The 12445-nt window shown below is 43.8% G+C and overlaps 2 non-coding genes across 2 annotated transcripts; both read left to right on the top strand.

Annotated features, from left to right (window-relative positions):
• The first annotated feature begins 10359 nt into the window (after positions 1 to 10359).
• On the top strand, positions 10360 to 10433 carry TRNAF-GAA. Its single transcript has one exon. It is a non-coding gene; the product is annotated as a tRNA-Phe (tRNA).
• Positions 10434 to 10597: 164 nt separating this feature from the next.
• Positions 10598 to 10672, top strand: TRNAP-UGG. Its single transcript has one exon. It is a non-coding gene; the product is annotated as a tRNA-Pro (tRNA).
• The last annotated feature ends 1773 nt before the right edge of the window (positions 10673 to 12445 follow it).

Genomic DNA, 12445 nt, shown 5'->3' with positions numbered 1-12445 from the left:
GGCAGAGAAGTAGTTTACTTTTTAAAACTTCACTCTATACTGCATACTGCTTTATTATCAAATCATTCTATCTCTGATAAGTAGTGCTATTCTGTTTTGAGGCTCTTTGCTTCTTTCGTCCCATTGAGTAAAAGTAAATCCCCCGGCTAGCTCCTCAAACTCTTCAACATCCGCCTTCCTTGACTACTTTTCTTTCTTCTCCTAGAAAGGATACCCTGATGAGAAAATAAAAATAGAAGAAAAAACTACTTACTTCCTTAGCTCCTCTAGGGCCTTTCATCTTTCTATCCTTCTAAAAGATGCGCATAAAACAAAACCGTGAAGTTTAGCGGTCATGTTTGAATCCAAACTAGCTGGAGATTCGCACATGACTCTACGAAATTTCATATAAATCAGACTCAGCCCTAAATGAGTAAGGCAACCAGGCTTGGAACCCTGACTTTTTCACTCGCCGATCCGAGGGATCAATCCATGGCAAGCAATTTATTTCCGTCCGGACGAATCAGAGTGGGTGGGGGAAGATGTAACTAACTGGTTCGACCCGGTCGGATTGTGAATCAACCTATATACTTAGGTCTTCGGTGGAGTACGTATGACCAGATATCCATGTGGATAAACCACAAGTGCAAACTTTTATTAAGCCAGAACCGGAAAAAACCAAGGAATGTCAAATAGGATTCTATACCACACGACCGACCCCTATCGGCACGGAATAGGACTAGCCACCTCGTAACAACTTTATCTCATCAATCAAATAGCTTGATGCTAGGCTTTCCCTCCTTCCGTGCTTATGCACTCTACTCGCTGTCTACTCTACTCGTCACCACTGGTTCTATTCATTTTAGATTTTTTCTCATCCTTATCTGATTTATAGAATAGACTTTTCTTTTCCCCCCGTACACGAAATAAGTAGCGAACGGGAAAAAAGGGTTAGCTATCTGAACCTGGCCCGTCCTGGAACATTGGACCAAGGAAGTTGAGACAGTTCAATCAGGAACCACCCCCTTTTTTGAATGGAGAAAAAAAGCTAATAGATAGTAGATATCCAAAGAATCCAATTCCAATGTGCTTTTAGCGTAACGGGAGGCCCTTCTACCTCTCCTTAACTATATTATTTATAAATTAAAAAAAACCCACGGAGCGGTTTTTGTCTATGGCTTCGCTTCTATTATTTCCATGTTCTGAAGCACCCGAGTAAGCATATATTTATAAATTGTTCAGGCGGGGGATAAGCTCTTTAACCGGTCTTTTTACTAGAGCTCTTGCCTAACTGATTCCTGACCAGGGACCGGATAGAGCTCTCCTACCATTTATTTTTATTTTTATTTTTTATTTTGAAGTTTTTTGATCTTTCATCTCATTCATTGTACTTATCCCTTTCTAAAAATGAATTCTAGTTTCTTATTGGATCCAGTTTATATTATTCTCTTCGATTGATTGTATCTCAAAACACACACCGCTTAAAAACTTCCCTTCTCTTTCTATTGAAAATAATAGAAAAAATAAAAAATAGATTTCCAGTCACAGACTGCTAAATTAAGGGCGGAACCATTAACTATTTATTTGTTATTATTTAATATTTGATTTTTTATTTTGAAGTAGTGAACGGTTCTTCATTTTGTATTTAATCTCAATGTGTTTCCTTTCCTTAATGGTATAACAAAATCAAATTGATTTACGACTAATCAGTATCAATTATTTTGAAAAATTCTTTTCAATTTCAATTATCTTTTATAAGAAAATAGTTATGTATATGTAAACCCCAGAACAGAAATTGTTACACAGATACCGAGTCGGGTCTCTCTTATGTACATATCCCTATAGAGAATCATCGTGCTTTAATCTTTCATAATAATGTATTGAATATATTGAATAAAAAATACTAATTATAATATAGTGCGACCTGATCCCTGTTGCTCCAAGTGAAATTACGATAAAAAATGGAATATGCAGATAGGTAGATAGCTATATTGGTATGCACTTTCAAAATACTACTCCTTTTATGATTATGCAATTCAATCCTATTCTATAAATTATACTACTACCAAAAATAATCTTCTTATTTTTTTTTTGAACAAACATTAAATTAAGTGTGTGTGCTAAAAAAAGTAAAGTCAAACTTTATAGTGCTCCTGATTATTCAGTCTTTATCTCATTCATAGAAAGCAGATTTAATCGTGAATCTTTGGTACCCAATCTGATCGTAATATCATAATGATAGGTAGAAATTGGATAAATTTTTATATTGTATATCCATACAAGACTTCATAAGTGGTTGTGACAGAATTTTTTTCCAGGAATGTTTTATCAATTCATTTCCATTCCCTGTCGCCAAATTAGAACTTGCGTCGAAAAGAAAATGGTCTTCATTCCTCCGTCTCGTCTCCGTTCATACGTATGAAATACATATATGGAGTTCACTCAAATTTCATGTGATTCAGTAAACTGAATATACATTCCATCATTGCTAGATCGATCCGTATGGGTCGATGAATAGTGAGCCAATAATGGGCGATAAACAGGAAACTTAAGATTAAGATGCTCCGGAATGGAAATGAGGGAATGTCCACAATACCTGGATTTAGTCAGATCCAATTTGAGGGATTTTGTAGGTTCATTAATCAAGGCTTGACAGAAGAATTTCATAAGTTTCAAAAAATTTAAGATACAGATCAATAAATTGAATTTAAATTATTTGCGGAAAGATATCTATTGGTAGAACCCTTGAAAAAAGAAAGAGATGCTGTGTATGAATCACTCACATATTCTTCGGAATTATATGTACCTGCGGGATGAATTTGGAAAACCAGTAGAGATATGCAAGAACAAACCGTTTTTATTGGAAACATTCCTCTAATGAATTCCCTAGGAACCTCCATAGTAAATGGAATATACAGAATTGTGATCAATCAAATATTGCTATGGTATTTACTACCGTTCGGAATTGGACCATAACGGAATTTCTGTCTATACCAAGCACTATAATATCAGATTGGGGAGGAAGATCAGAATTCTAAATTGATAGAAAAGTAAGGATATGGGCCCGTGTGAGTAGGAAACAAAAAATATCTATGATAGTTCTATCATCAGCTATGGGTTCGAATCTAAGAGAAATTCTAGATAATGTTTGTTACCCTGAAATTTTCTTGACAAGAGAAAAAAAAAAGATTGGGTCAAAAGAAAATGCTATTTTGGAGTTTTATCAACAATTTGCTTGTGTAGGCGGGGATCCGGTATTTTCTGAGTCTTTATGTAAGGAATTACAAAAGAAATTTTTTCAACAAAGATGTGAATTAGGAAGGATTGGTCGACGAAATATGAACCGGAGACTGAATCTTGATATACCTAAGAACAATACATTTTTGTTACCACGAGATGTATTGGTAGGATCATTTGATCGGAATGAAATTTGGAATGGGTACATTTGACGATATGAATCACTTGAAAAATAAACGTATTCGTTCTGTAGCAGATCTTTTACAGGATCAATTCGGATTGGCTCTTGTTCGTTTAGAAAATGCGGTTAGAGGAACTATATGTGGAGCAATCAGGCATAAATTGATACCGACTCCTCAAAATTTGGTAACTTCAACTTCATTAACAACTACTTATGAATCGTTTTTTGGCCTACACCCTTTATCTCAAGTTTTGGATCGCCATTGACACAAATCGTTCATGGGCGAAAATGGAGTTATTTGGGTCCTGGAGGATTGACGGGGCGAACTGCTAGTTTTCGGATACGAGATATCCATCCTAGCCACTATGGACGTATTTGTCCAATTGACACGTCCGAAGGAATCAATGTTGGACTTATAGGATCCTTAGCTATTCATGTGAGGATTGGTCATTGGGGATCTATAGAGAGTCCGTTTTATGAAATATCTGAGAAACCAAAAGAAAAAGAGGCACAGATGGTTTATTTATCACCAAATAGAGATGAATATGTTATGGTAGCAGCAGGAAATTGGCCAAGGGTATTCAGGAAGAACAGGTTGTTCCTGCTCGATAAAAGGAATGAGGGAAGTGCACATCTAACAAGGGAAACCCTCGGAGCTACTTAGCTACTTTTTGCAATGAAGCCATCGAGCTGAGAGAAGACGATCGTCTCCTCTCTTCCTACTCGATCTTCGGCGGGATCGAATGACGGTCGAGGTTCAGTACATCTGCCAGTCATAGGGTTCTCAGCTCGATTCTCTCTCTGTACCCACCTTTAGTCGGTATTCAGGGTTCCATTCTTGATGTACCTACTATAGAAGTTCCTTCTGATCTATCTACTGTAGGTTCAATCCCCGGTCATTCTATCTTTAGTGAGGGGACGAGTCATCTTGCTCGACATCATGGGATCGCACTTTCATTAACGGGCTGCTTACTCCGAATTGGGATATCTAATTAGCCCAAGCAAGACAAGGCAAATTGAGGTGCGGTGACGCGAAGATCGGTACTTATTTTCTTCCTTTCCTAGAAGTTGATCGATTGGGTCCTTCGTTCCGTTTTCATGCGGAAATTGGTCTTTGAATAACCTTCCGAATTAGGGATGGGCTTCGGGTCAGCTCTACTAGTAAGTAGTCCTATTGCGAATCATCTTCTTCTTAGCCTCGCTCGTTGACTTTCGAAAGAAAATCAAGATAATAAATCTTCGGCATTTAGATCTTTCTTTTGATGCGCCTGGTCTCAGTTCCTTCGTTTTGATGTGCCTATGTTCTTGCTTTCAATTCGATCTTTCCATGTATGTTGGTAGGGGATTGCATCTTTAACCCACACCGCCGATGCGGGCGGGCGCTGTCTCCTTCATTACAGGTTATTGGGATGAATTAATGGCTCAAGCGGAACGTCCCTTCGATGGGAGATGGAGATAGGAATTGATAGATAGGCATTCTTTCTATCATTGAAGTTAACTAGATCGATTAGGTCATACTGGTCGGGTACTTAAGAATCGGCTCTGTCGCTTGGAGCGCAGCTCCCGCACCGCCTTCTGCTCCGTTGGTTGTTCAGAGAGAGCCCCTCCCTGTAAGGCATGAGGGGGTTTCATACGGGCGGGTCTTTCAACAGTCGATTAGCCGTACTCTTCCGGGCCGTCCTATGGCTTTAATTTCAACTTCCCGGGGGTTTAGTTACCGATGAGATTCTTCGGATCAACTCGCCTGGGCTCCGGTACCCGTATTAACGCATTCCTTCGCCTTTCTTTTGGGACTAGCTTTCGTCGTTAGAACATGGGTTTGACATTGGTGCTTGGCCTGTGAATGACGTCCTATTGGGCGTCACATATCTCATCTTTATGACGTGCGACAGAGAATGCAAGCAAAGAGAGTCGCCGCTGCCCAAATCTTATTAGGTAGGTCTCCAGTCGGTGAAAGCAACTTGCAAACTCTGTGCACGACAAGTAGGAAATCGTTGGAGTGTCCAGTGATACTAGTTTGATTAGAGAGCTAAGTAGTGAGCGAGTAAACGCGAAAGAAGGGGATCAGTGCCCCAAGGCCCGAGAACGGTAACCTTGCGAGGTTGGGAGTAATATCTGTGAATGTTCTTGTCTTCGCTTGCTCTACTGATCTGTCGATTCCATCTCCGTCTCGTTATTAGGTGCCCAGACTTTATGATATCACATTTTAGCAAAAAAAAGTATGATAGTTAAGGAAAAGACCTGTATTTTGGCCTATGCGACTACTTTGACCACCGACGGGCCCACTAGGCTTGTTGATCTACGTAATCCGGTCTTTCCGACTCCTTTTGACTTGACGACGATTGGGACAGCTCACCTTCATAAGAGGAAGCAAGTGGCTCTTCCACGGATAACAATTCTTTATTGGGGGCTCCAGTGATAGGTAACCCCCCGTCACTTGAAAGCAAACTTTCCTCTCTAAAAGAAAAAGGGGGAGGATTCCAGTTTCGAAGAGAGACATCTTGAAACTCTCATACAGGGCAGCAGGGCATGGAAAGACAATGATGCTACTACCGATACCGACACCGAGACCAAGGTTGAAAGAGTATTACAGGGATGTGAACCATAAAGTCTCTCTTCCTTAGCCCACACATTCCTACCTTTCCTCGACCCTTCCTTGCTTGCTTCTATTCTCGCTCCTAGCTTCTACCTTCCCCACCCACCGCCCTTCGCTGAACTACGATCATTCTTGACCTTCCCCACCTGACGCCTACCTGTACCAAAGCTACCCACCGCCCTTGTTTTCGAATAATCCATCCCCCGTCTTTCATTCTTCTCAAAAGAATGAAATTCTGCTCTCTTCGCGCTCTTGCTACCAAGCAAACCAAACAACGTCCCGTTGTTGCGGTAGTTCGCGCTATTGATATTGCTTAAGGAGGAGCAGGCCATCTGCGCTATACTTGAAATCGTTGTTTGCTTTGTTAGCTTATCCAATGGGATATCTTATTCAATTGAATAGGAATGATTTTCAAAAAATCATTCCTTTCACGGTTCTGTGGCATCGTCAACCATAGCATCTCTCTCCATCCTTCCAATTGTATGCTCTCTCTCTGAATGAGCACTTTTTAAGCATTCAAACTCTCCCTCCTTCTATCTGGGTCACCGGGATTGATACGGTACGGGGTCAATCCGAACTGTACCGTTCCCTTCCCTAAAAGTGTTCATTTCTGCTTCTTTCTTTGGAACATCATTCCCCTCATTCTTAGAATTCTTTGACCCTGTTTGCCTTTCCTCATTTACTTTACCACGGATCACTGAAATCGGAGAAAGTGAAGCCACCAGGTCTTAGGACGAGATTGACATTCCATTTACCAAACTTCGAACCTCTGACGGAAAAACCGCTGGAACGCGGTCTCATAGATCAACAGATTGAGTGAGGTTGGACCTCTTGGCAAAGCCACTCTTCTAATTAACGCTTGGAGAGCGGTGCTCTTATAGGGTTGGGCGAGCAACCCGGTTGAACAGTCATCCTTTAGTTCCATTAGTGAATCGGTCTTACCCTACATCCTTCATCGGGCAGAACAAATTGGTCCAACGAGACAAACTGATGAACCAAGATCCAATCTTGGAACTGTACCCCCTTGCTTCCTTTTTCTTTTCTTTTGAACCTCACCTCGCGCATGGATCATCTTCTTCGTTCCACTTAAAGGTTACTACTAACATGGGTTGTTGGGACTTATTCATGTCCGTCCTATCTACACCACGTACTTTTCTCGTTCCGAGTGCTAGGACCCCAAAAACCCGAAGAATTCTACCAATAGATCTTCACCAGCCATTTAGTATAGTAGTAGCTCGTGTTTATTCAGCGGATCGACGAGAGAGGCCATTCTGCAACCTTAACCTACCTTCAAAGCCTTATCAACGCGCGTTAAAGACGATTTTGTGCTTCTCGAGGATGAGTTGGAGCTGACCCTCGATCTCGATCCTATCGATGATTTTATTTGTGAGTTGAGGGGAGATTCCCGTTCAAGCCTTAGCAGCATTGCAAGAAAGCAGCGTTGCCAAAGTAGCGCCTCTACTGCTCCCTCCTTCCCCACCGACCTTGGTCCAGTTCGTTGCGAGCAAGTGTGGGATAATAACCTTCGGCATCTATTCGCTTACCACGCGTTAGATCGTGGATAGGCACCGCGTAATTGGATTTCCCTCTTGAATGTGGCTCACTAATGATCATAGGAGACACCTGATGACACAAGGGTTGATGAATGTGACACAATATGAATAGAAACATGTTGCGGAGACAGGATTTGAACCTGTAACCTTAAGGTTATGAGCCTTACGAGCTAACCAATTCCGCGGCAAAGGGAAGATGCGAACCGTATGAACTAATGAGCGGACCAGGGGCAGCTATCTTTACGGTAATGCCCTGATACAAGTCGGAAAAGCCGATCACATTCCTAAAGGGGAAGGGCGAAGCTTTAGTTCCCCTTAACTTTAAAGGTATGGAAGGTGCCAAACTAGCTATTTCTTTCTGCTTCAAAGGAAGGCAAACCCACCATGGTGGGTTTGCCAGCAAGCAAGGCTGCGAAGAGGGCTGTCGAGTGCGTCGGATATGGGGAATTGCATAGAACAATAGAGTTCCCGTCCGTAGTGACCTGGACACGAGATTAGGGCGAGACGAGCGCAGTCAAAAGTCAAGAAAACGCGCCTTCAAACAAAGATTCTATTACGTATCCGAAAGCGTTCAAGCTTGAACTGCACACAGAAGGATCCTTTGCCGTACAGCTACCCATAAACCTTTGACGCTTCGTCTCTGTCAATCGCGACTGATTCAATCGATCGGTCGAACAAACTTCATTTGAAATAGCGGCGTAGTTAACAAAAAGAAAGGTAGGAGAAGAGAATTCCAGTTCGGCTTCTCAATAAGGCTTTGAAAGAAAGAGGTATGTTCGATTCACAAGAGGAATGTCCTCGTCTCGGAAATGAGGTTCTTGTCAAGTCAAGGCGATAAAGTGGGTTTTCTTATTCCCGCTTCTGACTCTTTCCATTTTTTTTTTTTCGAAATGCCCTAGTCAGATCAACCTGATTCATTCAATCGGGGAACCTACTGCTGGAAGTGGCTTTGGCCCAAAGGCCGAACCCCGTGCAACCGCTAAGTCCGTTTTATGGCCGTTCAAAATGATTCCGCAACTACTCTCCCTTTCCGACTAACCGGAAATTCTTACACCATATTGAGAAGGTCGTTTTCATTCGATGTGCCTTTAAAGACAAAGTTTCGTCGTGATAGTTTCGATTCGAGCTTTTTCCATTAACCCTAAAGGAGTCATTCAGAAGTGAGTGAAGGGGCGCAGAAAAAAGCTCATTTCTTTCATTCAGGAATGGACACTGGACCAGGATGCAATGTGGGAATATCGGGATTGGCAGATTTGTTATATTGAAATAAGCCTCAACTCAACACGACTAGTGAATTCAAATTATAGTCACTTGCGGATTTCTTCAAATTGTTTGAGTTCTGTATTGTGGTTTTTCAGTAAAGACCCCGACCTATAAATATTCACAGCCCGGCTCACACGGGCGGACAATATTCACCCGGAGCCCCGTTGCGACCGCAATGCTGTTCTTGAAGGACCTCGGGGCCTTACCTTAGGGCAAAAAAAGGGAATAGAAGTTAGGAAGACTACTGACGTAGGGCGGCCGGTGAGCTCAACCTCGAACCATCGTTATTAGTTCCTATTCCCTCCCTGCACGAACCTCGGTCCAATCAATTTGTTCGGAATTGGGGGCTAGGGCCGGTTATCACTCCCATTTCCCGAGCTTAAGTCAAGGGGGTTTGAGCTGCTATGCCAAGCTTTTTTCCGAATAGTGGGTATGGGGAACCCACCGTACCAACACGATTGGCTGGTGTTGCTGATACCGGACCCGTTATAACCCCGATTGGAAGGGCAGGCTAGTCTGAATATGGCTCTGGGGATGCGAGGCCATTGAAAGTGAGTATCCCGTATTCGACGACGGAGATAGAGCATTAGTTGCAGTTTGAACCCCACCTTAACGACCAAGGGATGAAATCTTTCGACGACTAGGGAGGCCTCACCCGAGGCCGATTCCAGTGGATCACTAGAGAATCTGATAGAAGCAAGCTACGCTACCTTCTGGCTAGCTCGTGCAATCTTAGATAAATTCCTTCGCGCTTAGCTTGGTAAGCTAAGCAAGCCTGGTTCCCCGGGCACTATGGTAGGACGTGGATCGATCATGACGAGAATGGACTTCTCCGTAATGTAATGATTTAGAAGAGTCACGGTCCAGTTCCCCGCCGGGCTTTTTCCCTTCTCGACTAGACGAAGGAGATATGAATTCAAAGAAGGCAGGTGAGGAAGGGCGGCTTGGCTTGACCCTGTCTTCTCTCCTGGTCGGGTCGGAGGCGAAGACAGGCTAAGTTCATCATTCAGTGGTGAGGTGTTCATAGAAAGCAAGGCCTCGCCCAACGAGTGGCGGATTTTGATGGAGTGAAGCTTGGATGCTGGGGAGATCCATAGATCTGGATAGAGTCTGTCTCGCTCAGTAAATCTGAGTACGCGCGCTACGGCTTACGCAGTGGATCTTCGGGCAACCAACCCAACCCGGCACATCCAATTCCGATCAACAACTTGGAGGTATGGCTGAGTGGCTTAAGGCATTGGTTTGCTAAATCGACATACAAGAAGATTGTATCATGGGTTCGAATCCCATTTCCTCCGGCACGGAAGTGGAACGGGCGGGCGAAATTACGTGAGAGAAAGAACCTCTGATTGATGGAGTCCCCCGGAGGACAGAATAGCACTACTTAGTGAAACGGAGCGGAGCGCCTCTTTCTTGTTCTTGGTGGCGTCTATAGCGAAGAAGACCTGACCGAACGAGGGCCGACCAGGGACTGGACGGCTCTCGGTTCTTGAGCAAGCTCCTCCACTGCAGGTAGGACGCTCATAGATGAAGAAAAGAGAAGGAAAGTGGTTCAGGTAGCTCAGCAGGTTAGAGCAAAGGACTGAAAATCCTTGTGTCAGTGGTTCGAATCCACTTCTGAGCGGGCTTTTGGTCCACCGAGAGCGAGCCTACTGAAGGAAGAAATGAAAGTGAATGAAAGAGGCTGATTTCCAAAAAGCGGTGTACCTCCCTGTGCCCAAAGCGGGGTGGGCGAGTTCGGTTCGAGTCTTTATGGATCGGTTGGATCCATATGTTCCGGGGGAGAGACGAGGTGTAGCGCAGTCTGGTCAGCGCATCTGTTTTGGGTACAGAGGGCCATAGGTTCGAATCCTGTCACCTCGAAGGAGTCTTCCTTTTCTTGTCTGGAGGTTTATTTTTTGAAAAAAATAAATGCCTCAACTGGATCAATTTCAAACCTCCTCCTTGATCTTATTTCTGGTTGCCGCAGTCTTACTTATTCTCTTTTATAAGCAAATTTTTGTAATAAGTTAGCAAGAACGCGAAAAAGAAAGGAGCTCGATATATTCCAATATATTTTTCGCATATTTTAGACTGATTTTATGTTTTATTCACGGGATTATTTAGGCATTTATTTTTTTAGTCCTTTGCTCTTTCAGTGCATTCTGCTATTTTTTTATGAAGGTCCCGCTTATGCGGTTTCGCCTAGTAATTCGACTAATTCGGAAGATAGTATTGCTTCAATACTATCTTCCTTCAAATATCCCTCCCAAAACGTCAATATAGCCGAAGTCTTAGCAGGGCGGGGCGCCCCCGGAGCATCATCATCTACTCTGGGTCACGAGCAGACGGGTGCCTGGGTTCCTGCGAGGGTGCAGCAAGCCCCCCTGGTGCCGGACGCTTCAGGTTACATACCTGTACAGGATACCCCTATGGAAATTCCTGACATTCCACAGGACCAGATTTGAGCCGAGTTGGGGCCGCCACTTTCCTCACAAAATGGACAGGTGCCCGAGCAAGATGGGCCGATCCCCATACTTGCTCCCGAAGCGGCGCCCGCCCAAGCACAGCCTCAATCCACTCCGGGGGACCCCTCTGAGGGTGGTTTCTATTTTCTCACTAATTATGGGGAGATACTTGGCTCCGAGTCCGACTTGGGCGGAATGGGGGAACCCGGCCCTTCAATGCCTCCGGAAACGTCCGCTAACTCGTAAGAGCTATTCAAAGCTTTTCTGGCTGACTGTTCGGGCACCTCTGCATCATCCCGGGAGCAGACCGCTCCCCCGGAAGCTGTGGTCAGTCAAGAGCGGCATCTGAGAATCCCGCTCCAATCCCTCCAGCGCTGGTTCCCGCTCCAATGCCTGGAGCGGCAGCGGAAGCAGAACATAACCCTCCTTCTTTAGATTGGGGCGAATCCAGACCTCTTTCTCAAAGAGAGGAAAGGACTCTTCAAAGAGCCTACGCCTATCACGAGCAAATTGAAAACACATTCCGTGAAATAAGTCAAGCGAATAGAGAGGAGCTTAGCGAGAGGGACTTGAAAGGCATGCTCGATTTCATCTTGGCAAGACTGAAGAACGAGGTCAGTCTCAAGACCCTCCAGACTTTCCTAGAAAGACTCCGGAGGCAGGGGCCAGAATATAAAGTATATAAAATGGCAAGGAGATTCATCGACGAGGACTAGTGGGGTATGCATAGGACTACAGAGATGTATTCCTACGAAATGCCTTGGAGTTCTTGTGATCAGGAAGAAAGAATGGGGGGCGCTGAGTGTGAGTAGCTCTCTATCAGTGCGATAATCTTTCAGAACCAAAACTCACGGGAGGAGGAGAAGCTGTAAATATCCAGTCCTTATACGCTGGATTTTGAACTAATGTCTTTGTAGTTTTCTCTTCTTTTCTAGTCGATACTTCTTCAATCATCTGCGGTGGACTCGGTACCATCAAGATACCCGAGCTGTCGTTGACTTCGAATAATGGGCAAGACTTGCCGCCCGAAGAAAGTGGCTCCCTTGACAGTGAGTGACCTTTTGCGAAAAGTTCAGAAAGGCCATGACGGATTGCAGAGAAGAGAACGCAGGAAAGAAAGACTTTTTTGAAAATGAAGCGAGATCCGAACTTTCCGCTCTGATTCAGGGGGAGAAGTTCCTTTCCGACG

Source organism: Ananas comosus, unplaced genomic scaffold (genome assembly GCF_001540865.1).
Source record: "Ananas comosus cultivar F153 unplaced genomic scaffold, ASM154086v1, whole genome shotgun sequence".
Classification (NCBI taxonomy): Eukaryota; Viridiplantae; Streptophyta; class Magnoliopsida; order Poales; family Bromeliaceae; genus Ananas; species Ananas comosus.
This window is presented reverse-complemented; position numbering and strand designations above follow the sequence as displayed.